This window comes from Lissotriton helveticus, chromosome 10 (assembly GCF_964261635.1).
Source record: "Lissotriton helveticus chromosome 10, aLisHel1.1, whole genome shotgun sequence".
In the NCBI taxonomy this organism is placed as follows: Eukaryota; Metazoa; Chordata; class Amphibia; order Caudata; family Salamandridae; genus Lissotriton; species Lissotriton helveticus.
In genome coordinates this window covers 40,811,812-40,828,135 of record NC_136071.1, presented here as the reverse complement: position 1 = coordinate 40,828,135, position 16,324 = coordinate 40,811,812, and the positions used below count along the sequence as shown (strand labels likewise).

Here is a 16,324-nt window from a genome sequence, read left to right as displayed (position 1 = left end):
GCCAGAACCATAGAAGGGTCAGTCATAGAAGCAGAGAGTGCCAGAACCAGAGATGGGTCAGTCATAGAAGCTGAGAGTGCCAGAACCATAGAAGGGTCAGTCATAGAAGCAGGGAGAGCCAGAACCATAGAAGGGTCAGTCATAGAAGCTGAGAGTGCCAGAACCATAGAAGGGTCAGTTATAGAAGCAGAGAGTGCCAGAACCATAGAAGGGTCAGTCATAGAAGCAGAGATTGCCAGAACCAGAGAAGGGTCAGTCATAGAAGCAGAGAGTGCCAGAACCATAGAAGGGTCATTCATAGAAGCAGAGAGTGCCAGAACCAGAGAAGGGTCAGTCATAGAAGCTGAGAGTGCCAGAACCATAGAAGGGTCAGTCATAGAAGCAGAGAGTGCCAGAACCAGAGATGGGTCAGTCATAGAAGCGGAGAGTGCCAGAACCATAGAAGGGTCAGTCATAGAAGCAGGGAGTACCAGAACCAGAGAAGGCTCAGTCATAGAAGCAGAGAGTGCCAGAACCATAGAAGGGTCAGTCATAGAAGCAGGGAGTGCCAGAACCAGAGAAGGCTCAGTCATAGAAGCAGAGAGTGCCAGAACCAGAGAAGGGTCAGTCATAGAAGCTGAGAGTGCCAGAACCATAGAAGGGTCAGTCATAGAGGCAGAGAGTGCCAGAACCAGAGAAGGGTCAGTCATAGAAGCTGAGAGTGCCAGAACCAGAGAAGGGTCAGTCATAGAAGCTGAGAGTGCCAGAACCATAGAAGGGTCAGTCATAGAAGCAGAGAGTGCCAGAACCAACAAAGACTCAGTGACAGAAGCAAAGAGTTTTAAATATGAAACCCTGCTGTGCTGGATGCCAATGAAGCTGAGGACGATATGGCGATATCAGAGAGAAATGTGGAAATGTTAAAAGCCAGCTGCAGTGCTGTGTGCAACTGGAAGCAGTTTCACAATGTGTCTACCTGAATATCTTACTAAATATAACCACCATGTTTCCAAACAGAGTCACATGGCAGTGTCTGGCCAGGGCTGTGCTGGTTTATGCAGCAGGAGACAGAAAGTGTGCTGCCACTGTGGAAATCAGCCCCAGAACGAGAGAGTTAGATTGGCATGCTGCCAACATGGTGCCAGGCCTGCATCAACCATCCTATGGAGGTTGGGCAAAGACTCACATCTGTACATAGTGCAAGAGGGGAGGGGGTGCAGATATGCCTTGGATAGATGATTTTATTTTCCACGACATAATTGTATTGTTGACAACCAAAACAAGGCTCAATGGCCATCAGCAATGGGCAGATAAGGTGAAATATACTGATATCAACATTTTCAATAATATTATGATGTCATTCATACAAAGAATAAGTTGTGAAATAACACTCTAGAAAATAAGTAACAGTGCCACATAATATCTGTCTGAAAAGTAAAAACGTCTCGTAGATAGGGGGAGTTCTAGCCACCCATAACCACATCCAGCATGCGTGCTATGTGAGTCCCACTCCAGTATACTCATATCAGTTGTTCTTCAGTAATAGATGGGGAAGAAGGAGGTTCCAGATATAGCCCTCTATAATCTGCCCACCTTTCCCACATTTTAAAATGTTTCTGAGGGCATCCTCTTGCTTCAAAGACCAGGATTTCGAGAACCTAGCAAAAGTCCAAGCCCTTCTTCTAGACCCCAATCAGCGGTGGGGATTCATCCTTCCAGGCCCGGGCGATGTCTCTTATAGCCAACGTGAGGCCAAGGAACAACAGGAGACACTTGTACCTGTTTGGATTGCTTTTTTAACTGCTTCCATGCTCATGACGGAGCCGCTCCGTCATGAGCCTCGGTTGAGCTGTGCTCATGACGGAGCGGTTCCGTCATGGCCTGCTCAGCGCGCCTGTGCGGCGCGAATTCCGCGCCTGCGCTGGACGTTCCATTGAGCGGGCGGGGCCATGACGGAACCGCTCCGTCATGAGTACAGCTCAACCGAGGCTCGTGACGGAGCGGCTCCGTCTCGAGCATGCGAGCGCTGCTAGGCCCCCCTCCCCCATTGCGCTGCGGCGGAATTACCGCCGCAGCGAAGGGGTTAATACAGTTTTATGTCCCTTAACACCAGCTTTGTGTACCTTGGTGAATCACAGTATTTCCACAAACATGCTTAAAACAACAATGCCTGCAAACAGAAATATACTCATAAACAGTCATAAAACAGGGCAAACTTCAAAGGGAGAGGACGTAGCAAATGTCTTACAACTGATTCAAAGCAAAATACAGTTGTTCAGAGATATAGCAGGAGGAACATGTATGTAAATTGGCAGAAAGAATACAGAAGAAGTGGTGCAGATTTAAAAAGGGGGTCTGGACAGAACATGGTACCAAGTTTCAAAAGACACATGGAAACTCTTTGCAAAAATGATGCTCTTCGCAGAAAGGATTGTAATTGTATTTATATAGCATTTACTACCCCTGACGAGGCATCAAAGCGCTTTTCAGTGAGTATCGCGCTACTCTGGAACCCAAAAGGATTAGTGGTGGATTAGTATAGGGAGAGGTGAGTATAGTATTAGATGGAGAACTTATGAACTCATCTTTCAGCAGCAGGGGTGGAGGCACGGCATAGGGGAGTTATAGTAGTGTAAGAGAAAGAGTGTGCCAGGGTGATTGAGCTGGACATTATCAAGGAGAATCCAACAGTGGAGCCCCCCATTCTTTGTTACCACCCAACTCTAAATCTTGATCCAAGTGGGGTCTCCATTGCTATAACCAGCAAACAAAGGGTCGATTCAACTGGACCTGAAGGTTATTATTTGGCGCAATATTTCAAAATCTTTTTTACCTTTTAAGAAAAAAACAGCTGGACACCCTGCAGAATCCACTGGATAGAGGTGTAATCTTAAAAGCTGGTTTACTGCAACTTCAAATCCAGTATCGCCAGGCTGTAAAAAAACAACACACTATTAGTTGGGTTCGCAATACAGGAGAAATCTAACACATTTCACCAGCAAGAACCACCTTACATCACCTGCTGAAATATTCAGCCTTGTATGCTGTGCTAAGGAGTGTATAATACATGGGAGCCTGCAATCTCTGTGTAAAAACCCGTCTCTAATTTTCTTATTACAGGGGACTTGTGACGCACCCTAGTCGCCTGTAATAAATAAATGATGTATCTTCTAAACTGTAATTACATCTTACAGTTGAGTTCTGACAACCCATTGCCTGCTGACAGTGCCAGCAGCCAGAGGGAAAGGCAGGTCACAGAGCATAATTAAAGTTTCAGTTTCGAAAAAGAAAACAAAACGTTGCTTTTCCTTCTTCTGCTCTGTTTTTCGAGAAGAGCAGTGATATGCAGAAAGGAGATTTGTATGACAATATTATTTTAGCACATTTTAAGTAATTATAGGAAAGAATCTCTCTTCTCTGTATGTTCCTAAAAATTCTGAGTTACATTTTTTTTACCTGTATTATTAAACTGATGCTATTAACTTTTGGCATCATATATCTAACTGCTCTTTGATGTGTTAAATTCTGCCCTAGAGATTCTAATTTTATTTCTTGATATTTACAAATATCCTAAGAGCAACACACCAAGTATTTAAGCATTTTGTGGGAAGAGTGAAGGTGTGGTCACGTATTATAAGGAATAAAGTAGCCTATGATGTACGTTATAAGGATATTGTATGTGAAATAAGGTCATGGAACTCCTTAATGACTTGTAATTACCTTATAATGTACAGTAGGTATACTTCATCATATATATGTGTGTATATATATATATATATATATATATATATATATATATATATATATATATATATATATATATATATATCCAAATCAACTGCCTTCCTTTTCAGCTCCTCATCAACCAAAGCAGGCGTGACAAAGGCCATTTCTTGGCTGAAACGTTGGTGGTGGTGATGGTGGTGTTCACTATGCTTTAATAAAAGCAATCTAAACTACAACTTCTGGAGTGCTATGGAATTCTTTTTTTGGGACATAATTGATGGTCTAACCTCGACATAGGCACCAGCAGAAAATAGTGCGCACCGATTGTGGACTGTTTGCTTTACAAAAGAAAAAAAGAAAAAATATATATGTATATAAGAGGTTAGGCGTCATTGCAAGTGACTGCCAGGCTCCACATCTACCCACATGGGATCATAATTGTGTTTTAATTTTGACAGTGAATAGCACGCCCACTAGGTTAATTTACTAAACACTACAATAGCCAGAAGGCCGTGTTTTCGGCCACGCCCACTGTGGCAGGTGTTTTATATCGAACTGTGCGGAAGCACCAGCGCTTTCTCTTGTCTGAGCAACACGCCACAGAAGAAGGGACTTTGACATTCCCGAAACGCATCTGGCGTTATACTCCTTGGATGTGTTTTCCTGTTTGATCAGTTGCCAGCATGCTGCCATTAAATCAAGTGAACTACTTTCCTTCAGTGGCCTTCTTTGAATGGGTATCCTGCACATGATGGATATATGTATATATATATATATATATATATATATATATATATATATATATATATATATATATATATATATATATATATATATATATATATATATATATATATATATATATATATATATACATATATATATATATATATATATATATATATATATATATATATATCATAACACGGAATCCCGGTGAAAGCCAGTACCTGCTCGCGAGTGGGTCGTTTTCAGGGTCCCGGAAGCCCAATATAATTAACCAACCATTCTCCCGTCAGGAAAACACGTAAACGACTCACCAGGAGTTGCTGTGCTCGAAAATTTATTTGGCAGCAAAACAAACAACGCGTTTCACCTCACGTGAACAAGCCGTGAGGTGAAACGTGTTGTTTGTTTTGCTGCCAAATAAATTTTCGAGCACAGCAACTCCTGGTGTGTCGTTTACGTGTTTTCCTGACGGGAGAATGGTTGGTTATATATATATATATATATATATACATATATATATATATATTGCGGCTCCAATAATCTCCCATTTCACAAGAAAGAAAATTCGGCACTCGCAGGGGGAAGTGTTCACGTTAGTTTTTAATGTCAAACACTCAGCTGTCTGCTGAGTGTGTGACATTAAAAGCTAACGTGAACACTTCCCCCTGCGAGTGCCGAATTTTCTTTCTTGTGAAATGGGAGATTATTGGAGCCGCAATTTGTAACGTGGTGCGCCACCACGAAGAGGCACCCGTCTGCGAGTGACCCGGTCTCTGGCGCAACGGAGCTGTAATATATATATATATACATATATATATATATTCTCAAAAAAAGAACCCAGCAAGGCTCCTGTCAGCAGCCCAGATTCTCCACAGCACAGATGGAATCCAGACGATTTCTTCAATTTTTAAGGTATTTTTATTTTATTTTTAACACCATTAGTGCAACATAAGAGGACGGTCAACGCGTTTCGGCGGATGCCTTCAACTGGACCATAGAGTCCTGAGGTCTAAACTGTCCATTTAAAGTGTACTAGTGCATAAGTCCCTTGTTAGTTTCTAAAAAAATAGACTAGACTGTTTAACCCGTTTTTTCTATTCATTTGCAATGGCCTTCAGTGTTAACCATTTTTACTACAACAAAGAAGCATTATTGGTAAAGTACCATAAAAAAGAGAAAGATTTGCTCTAACATTACTTTAGCCTGATTAAAAACATTTTTATAAAACTATAATACAATTGGAAGATAGGGGGATTGAATAAACCAGAGAGTTCGACAAAGAGTGTTCAATTTTATACAAAAAAGATATATATTACCTACTGGCGATAGCCAGTAGGTATATATAGTTAGGATTGTTTTCCATAGGGAAATCGCAACATTCTATTGGGAATAACTTTGGCGCCGGTTGAGGAATCTTCCTGAAATTTTCCTTAACTTTGCCTCGCGGCGCTCCGCTCCTTACCTGAAAGTTTGGGGGGGATTCGTCAAGCTGGGGCCGAGATAAAAGAGGGGTCCCAAAACGTGTTTTCCCCATGTTAATTTCCATAGGGCGGTTGGACTCACTTTTAGCCCGAACGGCTGAATGGTTTTCCACCAAACTTGGCAAAATTGTAGGGACTGGTAGCCCGATGTGCCTTTGCTATGTCTCAAGATATGTGCTCCAGTGGTTTTTACGAAAATTAACTTTGAAAAAATATATATTGGGCTACATTGGGCTATATATATGTTAGAGCCCAAATGTAGCCCAATGTAGCCCAAAGTAGCCCAATGTAGCCCAAAGATGGCCACCAGAGACAAAAAAAACAAATGTAGCCCAAATATCAGCCAGATGTAGCCCAACTATAGCCCAATGACAGAATGTCCCAGAGTGTTCTAAAGAACAACTAGAGCGCTAACAGTCTTACTTATGACAAAAGTATGGCACACCTGAAGTCATCTTGATTGGAATAAAGTGTTAATACTTAAAACATTTAATTTGCAAAGGAACAAAATGAGGGGGTTCATTTTGCCATAGAAATTATGATTAGTGCTGAAGAAAGAAAAATTAGGGCACATTTTGAGTGACTTCTCAAATCCTCTTATATTTCATTAAAAAAATTCTGATATGCAGTCTCCCAAGATGGCCACCAGAGACAAAAGAGCCCAAATGTAGCCCAAATATCAGCCAGATGTAGCCCAACTATAGCCCAATGACAGAATGTCCCAGAGTGTTCTAAAGAACAACTAGAACGCTAACAGTCTTACTTATGACAAAAGTATGGCACACCTGAAGTCATCTTGATTGGAATAAAGTGGTAACACTTAATACATTTAATTTGAAAAGGAACAAAATGAGGGGGTTCATTTTGCCATAGAAATTTTATATATATATATATTCACTGAAAAAACCATAGGTTACACACCAGTTATAGTTAGGAATTAGCATTTAAAAAACCTTTGAAATTCACTGAAAAAACATAGGTTTCACACCAGTTATAGTTAGCTGGAAATTTTACTCGCATAAAACCATTGAAATTCCCACGTTATAGTTAGTTGGACTCACTGTAACTTGCACGTCTGCAATGCACTGCTGATGACGTCACATATTACATCACTCATGCATATATTTAAATATTTAAACATTACTCGCTAATATATGTATTCACTAAGATACACTTAATAAGCCAGTTAACCAATCATTTTTTTTTAAAAACACTGAAAAAACCATAGGTTTCAGGCCTTATATAGTTAGGAATTCGCATTTAAAAAAACCTTTGAAATTCACTGAAAAAACCATAGGTTTCAGGCCTTATATAGTTAGGAATTAGCATTTAAAAAACCTTTGAAATTCACTGAAAAACCATAGGTTTCAGGCCTTATATAGTTAGGAATCAGCATTTAAAAAACCTTTGAAATTCACTGAAAAAACCATAGGTTTCAGGCCTTATATAGTTAGGAATTAGCATTTAAAAAAACCTTTGAAATTCACTGAAAAACCATAGGTTTCAGGAGTTATATAGTTAGGAATTAGTTTTTAAAAAACCTTTGAAATTCACTCAAAAAACTATAAGTTTTAGTGGTGTTATAGTTAGCTGGACATTTTACTCATACAAAACCAATGAAATTGCTCCTATATAGTTAGTTGTACTAACTATATTTCGCGCACCCGCAATCCACTGCTGATGATGTCACATATTAGATCATTCATGACATGGTCAGTGACATCACTGATGACATCTCCACGTGACAATCACATACACCTTTTCATACACTATTACAATTTTTCATCACTGTTTGTAAAATACAGAGTATCATATTTAAATCCATTGTCACGGCAATACAAGTATCTAAAAATCCACTCAGTGATTCATAGATGTATACTCACATCTAATCACTTACCTATGGATTCACTCATACATGCTGTCAATGAACAATAGAACACTATCAAAAATACTTATACATCTATATCGACATTAAACAACAGCACGCATCCTATTCACATATGAAGTCATCCTACTCACTTATGCAAACAATGGATCATACTTACATATTTACTTAGCAAAACACTTATACAAACACCACTTCTTCTATTCATTTAGATAGTAAGTCATACTTAGTGAATTATAAAATCATTATTACAAGTATACAGTTATCCATACAGTCACTCACACAATCATTGTGTCTTATGTATACTTATTTATATACAACAACTGACACATACACTGCCTTTTATTTTTCTAGTTTGTTGGACCTGTACCTTTGAGAAATATATTTGCTCATCACCACACCCATAAAGAGATTCCCTCACCCAAACTGTTAGAACATGTAGTTTTAACTTCATATATCTACTGAATCAACTATTCACACATCTTTGGACAGTCACACACCCCCCACCGAACCACACACACTTTCACACTCCCATACAAATACTCTGTTAACTAATCAACAACTAATATAGACTTTCACATAGCTAGTAACCAACTGTAGAATCAGTTTACACAACAACTGACAAAGTGATACAGATATTCACACAGTTTAGTCACCATCCACTATATTTAGTGAGACATTATAAATTGGTCAAGTAAACAGTCAATTACACTGCTACTAAATCCTCCATCCAAATATTTATTTATATATATCCACTCATTCTTCAATGTAAATTGCTATATATATATATATATAATGCATATTTAAATAACGAAGCAAACCACATTCACTGGATGATGTCATCAGTGATGTCATTTGAGATGTCATCAGTGATGTCACTGACCATGTCATGAATGATCTAATATGTGACATCATCAGCTGTGGATTGCGGGTGCGCGAAATATAGTTAGTACAACTAACTATATAGGAGCAATTTCATTGGTTTTGTATGAGTAAAATGTCCAGCTAACTATAACACCATGAAAACTTATAGTTTTTTGAGTGAATTTCAAAGGTTTTTTAAAAACGAATTCCTAACTATATAACTCCTGAAACCTATGGTTTTTTTCAGTGAATTGATATATATATATATATATATATATATATATATATATATATATATATATATATATATATATATATATATATATATATATATAAAAATCCACCAATGCCACTTGAACTGCTGAACACTTTCAAGGCGGGTGGCCCCTTCGTGCAAGTGGCTTGCACATATTCATATTTCCAACAAATGACTCAACATAGGAACCAGATGGAGCACTATACAGGTTCAGTTCCAAATGTATTGATTCAACCAAGCATGACGCGTTTCGGCTTCAGTGCCTTTTTCACATGCTGGCCGGAAAAGAGAAATTCACATGTTGCTGTGTATAGTATAACTGCCAGAACCGCTGATATACCTGCTGACTTACAAGACATGACTACATGGATTGACGAAAGTCACCAAGACAAGCGCCTTCAGGTATTTGTCAGCTCTGTGGGTAATGTGCGGCTGACAAAAGGGTTCAAACACTGAATTATTGTAACAGAGAGACATTTGCCAAAATGTTGTGTATAGCGCACAGTGACAGAGAATAAAGCGCTGGTTTTGTAAAGTATTAATTTACTGTGAGAGGAATACTTACTCAAGGCATTATGATGGACTAACCAATAACAAACGTTATGATTGCGTTACTTTTGTGACACAGCGGCGGCGCAAAGCCACCGCCATGCTGCGGGGTATTTACAACGTGACGCATCTAGGGAGATGCGTCACATTGTAAAGCCCTGCGCCACATGTGGGCATTCCGGCGCAGGGGGGGGGAGCTTTCCGGCGCAGGAACGCCTCCTAAAAGTGGCTGAGTGAAACATACAAGATTTCACTCAGTCACTTTTACGGCCATGTTGCGTCAAAACCCTGCGCTTGCTTGAAGCAGGTGTAAGGATTGACGCAGCATGTCAGGCATAGGGGCACCCTGAGCCGTGCTGGAGCTGCGTCGCGCATACGATGCGACTTCAGCAATGCGTCACCTTTACAGCATCAGATACGTCATGCATCTGTCTATTCTTGCCCCATGGTGCGCCGCATTGTAAATGCGGCACATCCATGGTGGCGCAAGAGGAGTCTGCCGTGTCGCAAAATAACTGGTGCATCCCTGCTGATATGCAGGGATGTGCCAGTTATTGTAAATCTGCCCGAGGTCTTTAGTCCTGCCAGGAGCTGCATGATGTACCCCGAAGCTGTGGGGCTTAGGGAACACTTCTGGAATCCAATAATGCACAGCTCCGACAGGCTTACTGAGGTAGAGCACCACCAGGAATAACTAGAGAGGTAAATGCTGCACTGCTAAACACAGCTGCTAATGCACGTTTGATCATATTTAAAATATAATATTTATTTATCCGAGCAGGAAACCCATCTACCTCCCTACCTTCCTATTAATGCCTTTCAGCTTCAGACACCCTAAATGCACGGGGATCTCCCTTTGCACACGGACACATTTATACGTTTAACCAAGTATGTTTGTTCTATTGAATGTATGATGTTTCAACGTGGTCTTTACACCTCGATACATTTACAACGCCGTCATTACAGCGACTTACGCTAGAAGTGCTGGATTTAGGAATAGTATGATTTACTATTCCAACTCCAGCCTACGTAACAGTAGGGAAGGTGTTGGAATAGTAAATCATACCATCCCTTAGTGTATAGCGCCATCCAGCATAAGTCGTTGTAATGACTTGCGTTGTAATGACCACGTTGTAAATGTATCGCGATGAAGACTACGTTGTAATGGATGTCTCCCGTTCCATTAGACCCTTAGAATGTTCTAAATAAAAATTACGGGCCATATTATCAAGAAAGGGCGATACATTATCGATGCTTTTATCGGCAGGAAACTGCCGCTAAAGCGGCGATAATGGGCTTGATAATATGCCCTTGTGAATTCCGATAGAAGACCAGATAACACCAGAACCTGGGCTTCTATGGAAATTCACAAGGACATATTATCAAGCCCATTATCGCCGCTTTAGCGGCAGTTTCCTGACGATAAAAGCGGCGATAATGTATTACCCTTTCTTGATAATTTGGCCCGAAATGTCCACTTTATTGACGCTGAATCGAAGCTCCCATGGTCTGAGCTCAACTCCCTGACTCCCGATGAATCTATTCAGCGCATCTTCATTTATACAACCGTGTAGCTACCCACAGTGCAGCAGGTGCAGTTGCACCAGGGGTGTGAGAAGTCCCTCTTCACCTCTGTCAGTGGTTGTTTTTACAAAACCCGGGGCGAGGGGGTCCACTTTTGTTCCTTGGTTTAGGACAAATGATGCCTGTGCTGCGCCACTGCATTTATATAGCGCTTCACCAATGTGTGGAGCGCCTAGGCACTTTCTCGCCGTTGAGAACTCTGAGCTTTACGCGGAGCGTGCAGGAGCCGGTCCCTGCCCCGCGGGGTGACGCGGGGCGCGTACGTGCCGGGCCTCTGGTATCACAGTACACGGCTGCGGGGGCGAGGCGTGTGATCCTCGCCACCTCCTCCACACCCGAGCCACACACGTGCAAACCCGGCAGATGTGGAGGGCGCCGCTCATGCAGCACGTGGCATCACTAGAAGGCGGCAGGCTGGCACGGCTCCAGGGCACCTCGCTGTGCAGAGGGGCAGCCCTGGCATGCCACCCTTCCTAGAACTCTAGTCAGACTCTGAGCAGGTGCCCTGCCGTGACGTGTTTCTAATGACAGGGACGCTTTCAAGGCCTGCAGCCTGGGAAACAGAGCGATGGCGTCTCTTAGCAGCAAACACGAGGCCATGGATGCACGGGATAGGACCAGCATTGACCCAGGCTTGTGATACAGAGAGCCAGGGCTTTAAGTGGGATGAAAAAACTAGGGGGGGGGGGGGGGCTCAAAGGGGCGTGGCCTATGTAATTAAGGGCGTGGCTTAAAACGCAAGCTACAAATCTGTGCTTAGCAGAGTGTGCCGCCCGACTTGTATTTGCTATTTATGTCATTGCATCCAGATATGATGCTAGTAACATCATACCTACAAGTTAGGACTATTGGCTTTGTCAGTGGTTGTTAGTTGCTTAAGATAAATAAGCAGCAACTATGGCTTGTATAGAATATTGAAAACGCTTCCACTTAAAGCCCTGGTGACACCAGGAAGATGTTGCCGCACCTGAGTTTCAAAAAGAGAAACTGTCTCCCTTTAAAGGATTTCCCTTCCCCTACAACGCTCACCTGGCGTGACGTCATGCCGTAACTTCTCCACTAGTGAGAAGTGAGCAGTGTGAGCAGTGCACACATGATGTGCCTGCTGTCAGTCCAGTCCGGAAAAAACGGACCCCCTAAGCCAGGACAGGACAAGACAGAGCCCCATAGAGACCCGTTTCGAGGCCCCCTTTAAAAAACTACCGGTGCTCAGACCCGGCCCACTTAAAGCCTTGCACAGACCCCAGAGAGGCACCGAGGCCTGGTACGGGCCAGGACCAGCATTGATTCAGGCTCGTGATACACAGAAAAGGTCATACAGACCCGGGTGCATCACAGGGTCGACGCAGGCACGAAGACCGGGCCAGACGGATCCGGCACTGGGGCAGGGGTGGCCCCCAGCAGATAGGGGCACAGTGCCAGGCTGGTACCACATGCAACAGGTCTCAGGTGCAGTACAGGCTCAACGGAGACAAGCAGTGAGCCGGGGCTGGGGGAGGGTGACCCTGCGACCACCAGAATACAGAGGCTCTAGGAAAAGACCATTAAAAGAGGGGGAGAGGATGTGGCGTAACAGCCAGAGCTGCCAACTTTGTACTGGGGAAACCAGGTTTGAGTCTCAGCATCGGCTGAACATCCTGTGATTCTGGGCAAATCACTTAATCTCCCCATGCCTAACAAAACCGAACGTGTCCTTGTGTAATGTAACTGATGCTCATGTAAAGCGCTACAATACCTTCGCGCTATGTAAAAACGGCAAACAAAAAAGGCGGGGTAGTAACCAAGGTGCCAGCTTGCAGGGCCGGACTGGGAACCAAAACCAGCCCTGGCAAACAGCTTGGCCGGCTCCCCTGGGGGTGGGAGGGCCCGGCTGTTTGCTAGGGCCGGTTTAGGCCAATTTTGTTACAGGGGGTCGATATTGCGGGTCCCGGTACCAAAAAACGGCCTCCCAGGGTCCCAACCGGGCGGCCCTCCGAGGAAACGCCTGGTGCCCGCTATGGCCAGTCTGGCCCTGCCAGCTAGCACTGGGAAGTGTGACCCACAATCATATGCAAAAGGCCTTTCGATGGTGGCCAAGGGCCTTAAACCAGATATAGACCAGGCTGGTCAAAAATAATCAAGGGTACAGCAATACTGGCAGGTGCAGCTCAAGGAAGAGACGATGAACAAGGTACAGGCAGCACAGGGACAAACAAGGTGACTGTAACCACGCACATGCAGGGTTCTTGCACAGGGGCTTTCAATGGCGGCCTAGTGACCGTGCAGCACAGCCAGTAGTGGGCTAGGCTGGCACCAGCAGGGTTGGACTGGCCTATAGGGCAACCAGGCAGTGCCTGAAGGGCAGGTCTGAAAAGGTCAGTGTGTGGGCTTGTTTTTGGTTGTTTGTAGGCCTGTTTTATTGTCCTGTTGGCTTCTTTTTATGGGCGATTTCCCTGATATCACCACAAGCTTTGCCTGCAGCAAGCACACATGCATTCAGTCCCCCATATCTTGCAAAACATCTATGCAGTATATATTTACAAGTTCAAAATGGCTCCAGTTTGCAAATGTGGGCCACTTTTTCAAGTTATCTGATTTCCCCAGGCCGATTTTCTGTCCTAGTCCGACCCTGAGTATCACATACACGAGGTTACACAAACACAAGTACAGTACAGGTTCTACGATGGCACAACGACCGGGCCAAGGGAGGGCTGGAGCAGAGTGACCGCAAGCCTTATCGCGACAGGGCAGTGAAACTCTGATAGCCCTGCAGCTGCTGAAAAGTTAAGTTGTTTAAATGAATATACAAGCAACTAAAACTTTAGTTACAAAAGTCTATGCCTGACAGACATGACATTTATTTGCTAAGCTAATCCAATTTTTGTAATAAAAGCCTGTGGTGTAAATGTGCAGTGATAGCCTTTTCTGTCTGATATTCAAGGCCACCGGAATTATGCAGCAGGGGAGGATCAAATTATGCAGCAGGGTTACTAAATTATTCAGTAAGAAAAGGTAAATGATGGCACTAAATGCAGCATACATCATTATTGTGAAATTTTTACACATGTTAACCCTATCCTGGCAAAGGTTTCAGCTCATTAGTACCCACCTGGCAACCAAATACAGCAATAAGTGGCAAAACGAGAACCAGTCAAACTTTGCGATAGGCTGCACGGCAACATATTTTGCTGCATGTTTAGCAACTTTTGATCAGTTTGAGCTAGAAGCAAACCTTTTTTTATTGAAATCAATAGATTATGAGCAGATGATGGGATATGTGGAAAATGCGGCAAATCCATAATTATGTGAAGAATGCCATGCCCGCAATAAGCCGTAATGTGGCCCTGCGTGCATGGACCCAAATACCTTTCTATGGCCTGTAACATAATGTGATAACAATCCACTATCAGACGGCTAATGGCTTTACCATAAGCATTTCACAATAAATAAGCCAGGCCTACCGCCTTTGTAATAGGATTTTATAATAAACAGACAGACCTGTGGCATCTGGCATCACATTTCCCTAAAGAGCAATCAAGCCAATATCCGTTATCATTGGCTTGTCACCGTAACCAACTCAGACCGACTGTAATGAGCATAAGCTTTCCCACAAGGAAACTATCAGGCATACTAACAGGGCTCAACAGGGATTCTCACAGTCAAAGTCTTATATACCCCTGGTTTGGCAGAGGGGGTAACCAACGCCAAGGCCCTTGCCTTCTAAAGAAATCTGTGAGATGCCGTGTAACAAAGAATATCTATAGGCTTTAATTCAGAGTAATAATAATGCACTCATACATACATATTGTCTTTAACATATGCTTTTGGCAATCAATATGCCGGGCTTACTGCCATTATCATAACTTTCATAATAGCAATCAAGTCTCTGGCCTTTATCATTGGCCTGTCACCACTTTCTACTGTACCCTATTGTACTGAGCAAAGCTTTCTAAAATATGGCATACAGTCTTAAAAGTACAAATGTATACAAAATTACAGTTAGCAAAACAAAACACCCGCTCTCCTAGGAGGGCCGAACAAGTATTATTGAAGCAAATATCTTCTATCTGCACAGTTTGTTCGGGTGGATCATCAACGCCAAAACCCTTGCCTATTGCAGTAAGCTGTGATGATCCAAGTAATAAAATGGTTGTATGACGGAACCCTGCAGTCTTTACCCCGCACTCCTTTACAACGCAGTCGCTACCCCGCCTGCGATGTTACCACGCAATACTTTAGCATGCAAGTCGTTACAGCGGCTTGCTTTAGGGAGGCGCTGGACTTCAGAATAGTATAAGTTACTATTGTAACTCCAGTCTACGCAACTCTAGGGAAGATGCTGGACTTAAAAATCCAACACTAGTCCAACAATGCAGCCCCTACAGCAAGTCGTTGTAACAACTTGTGTGGCAAAGTTGCATGTGGTAATGTCACATGCGGGGTACTGACTTCATTGTAAAGGCTGGTTGTTGTAAAGACTGTGGGGTAAAGGATGTTTCCCAATAAAATACCTGCCTACAGTGAAATAACAATCCATCCTTAAAAACCTATTGACTTTAACACGTGCTCTTCTCAACCAACTGGCTACATTATAAGGTTTCATAATAATCAGATCAAACCTATCAAGCCTGGCTTGAGTTTTCTCAATTAACTGAAAAGGCCCATACCCTCTCACATTAGCTTTACACCTTACCCAACACCCGCCAATTCAAGTGCACGTGACCGGCAAGCATCATGCATAATAATAAACTTATAAATATGAAGAGCAAATACAGCTTGAAAAACTATATACAACCACTCCCAAATAAGCCTATCCAGAATCATCACAGAGCAGGCCCCCAGGGTTTGTCAAAGTGGGTGTTCAACGCCAAAACCCTTGCCTACTACAGGAATCTGGGAGATTATTTGTAACAAAGTACCTGTCTGTCTTTTTAGTGGAAGCGCACAAATTGGTCCCAATCAAATTTTCCACTCAGGGTAACTAACATGTGGGTGGAGCCTAAGCCCCTCTCCCAGTAGTATTAGGACAGATATTTTTTGTTGATCTTAAGGTACGATGGCAGTTGTACTGTCAGGCCAGACCTAAAAATCCATGTAGATTAGTTTAGCCCTGGGCATCCCACACTGCTCTCAAACACAAAACTGCACTGTGAAGTCTAAAGTTAATGATGGAAGGGGAGGGTGCTGGGCCGGCAGCCATACTGCTTCTGGCTCAGACAGCTGGATAAATAAGCAAAATGCTGACAGCTGTTTGAAGGGAAAGCACTTTTTCTGTGGAAGCACACCAATTCC

At 42.8% G+C, this 16,324-nt stretch overlaps 1 protein-coding gene across 2 annotated transcripts in view; it reads right to left on the bottom strand.

Annotated features, from left to right (window-relative positions):
• The window catches only part of SLC38A5 (solute carrier family 38 member 5), a 414,747-nt gene that overhangs the window by 272,855 nt on the left and 125,568 nt on the right, over positions 1–16,324 (bottom strand). For both annotated transcript variants that reach the window (XM_078664699.1, XM_078664701.1), the window contains one exon: positions 2,813–2,912. The gene's annotated coding sequence lies outside the window, so the exon portion shown is untranslated. The remainder of the gene's footprint in view (positions 1–2,812; positions 2,913–16,324) is intronic.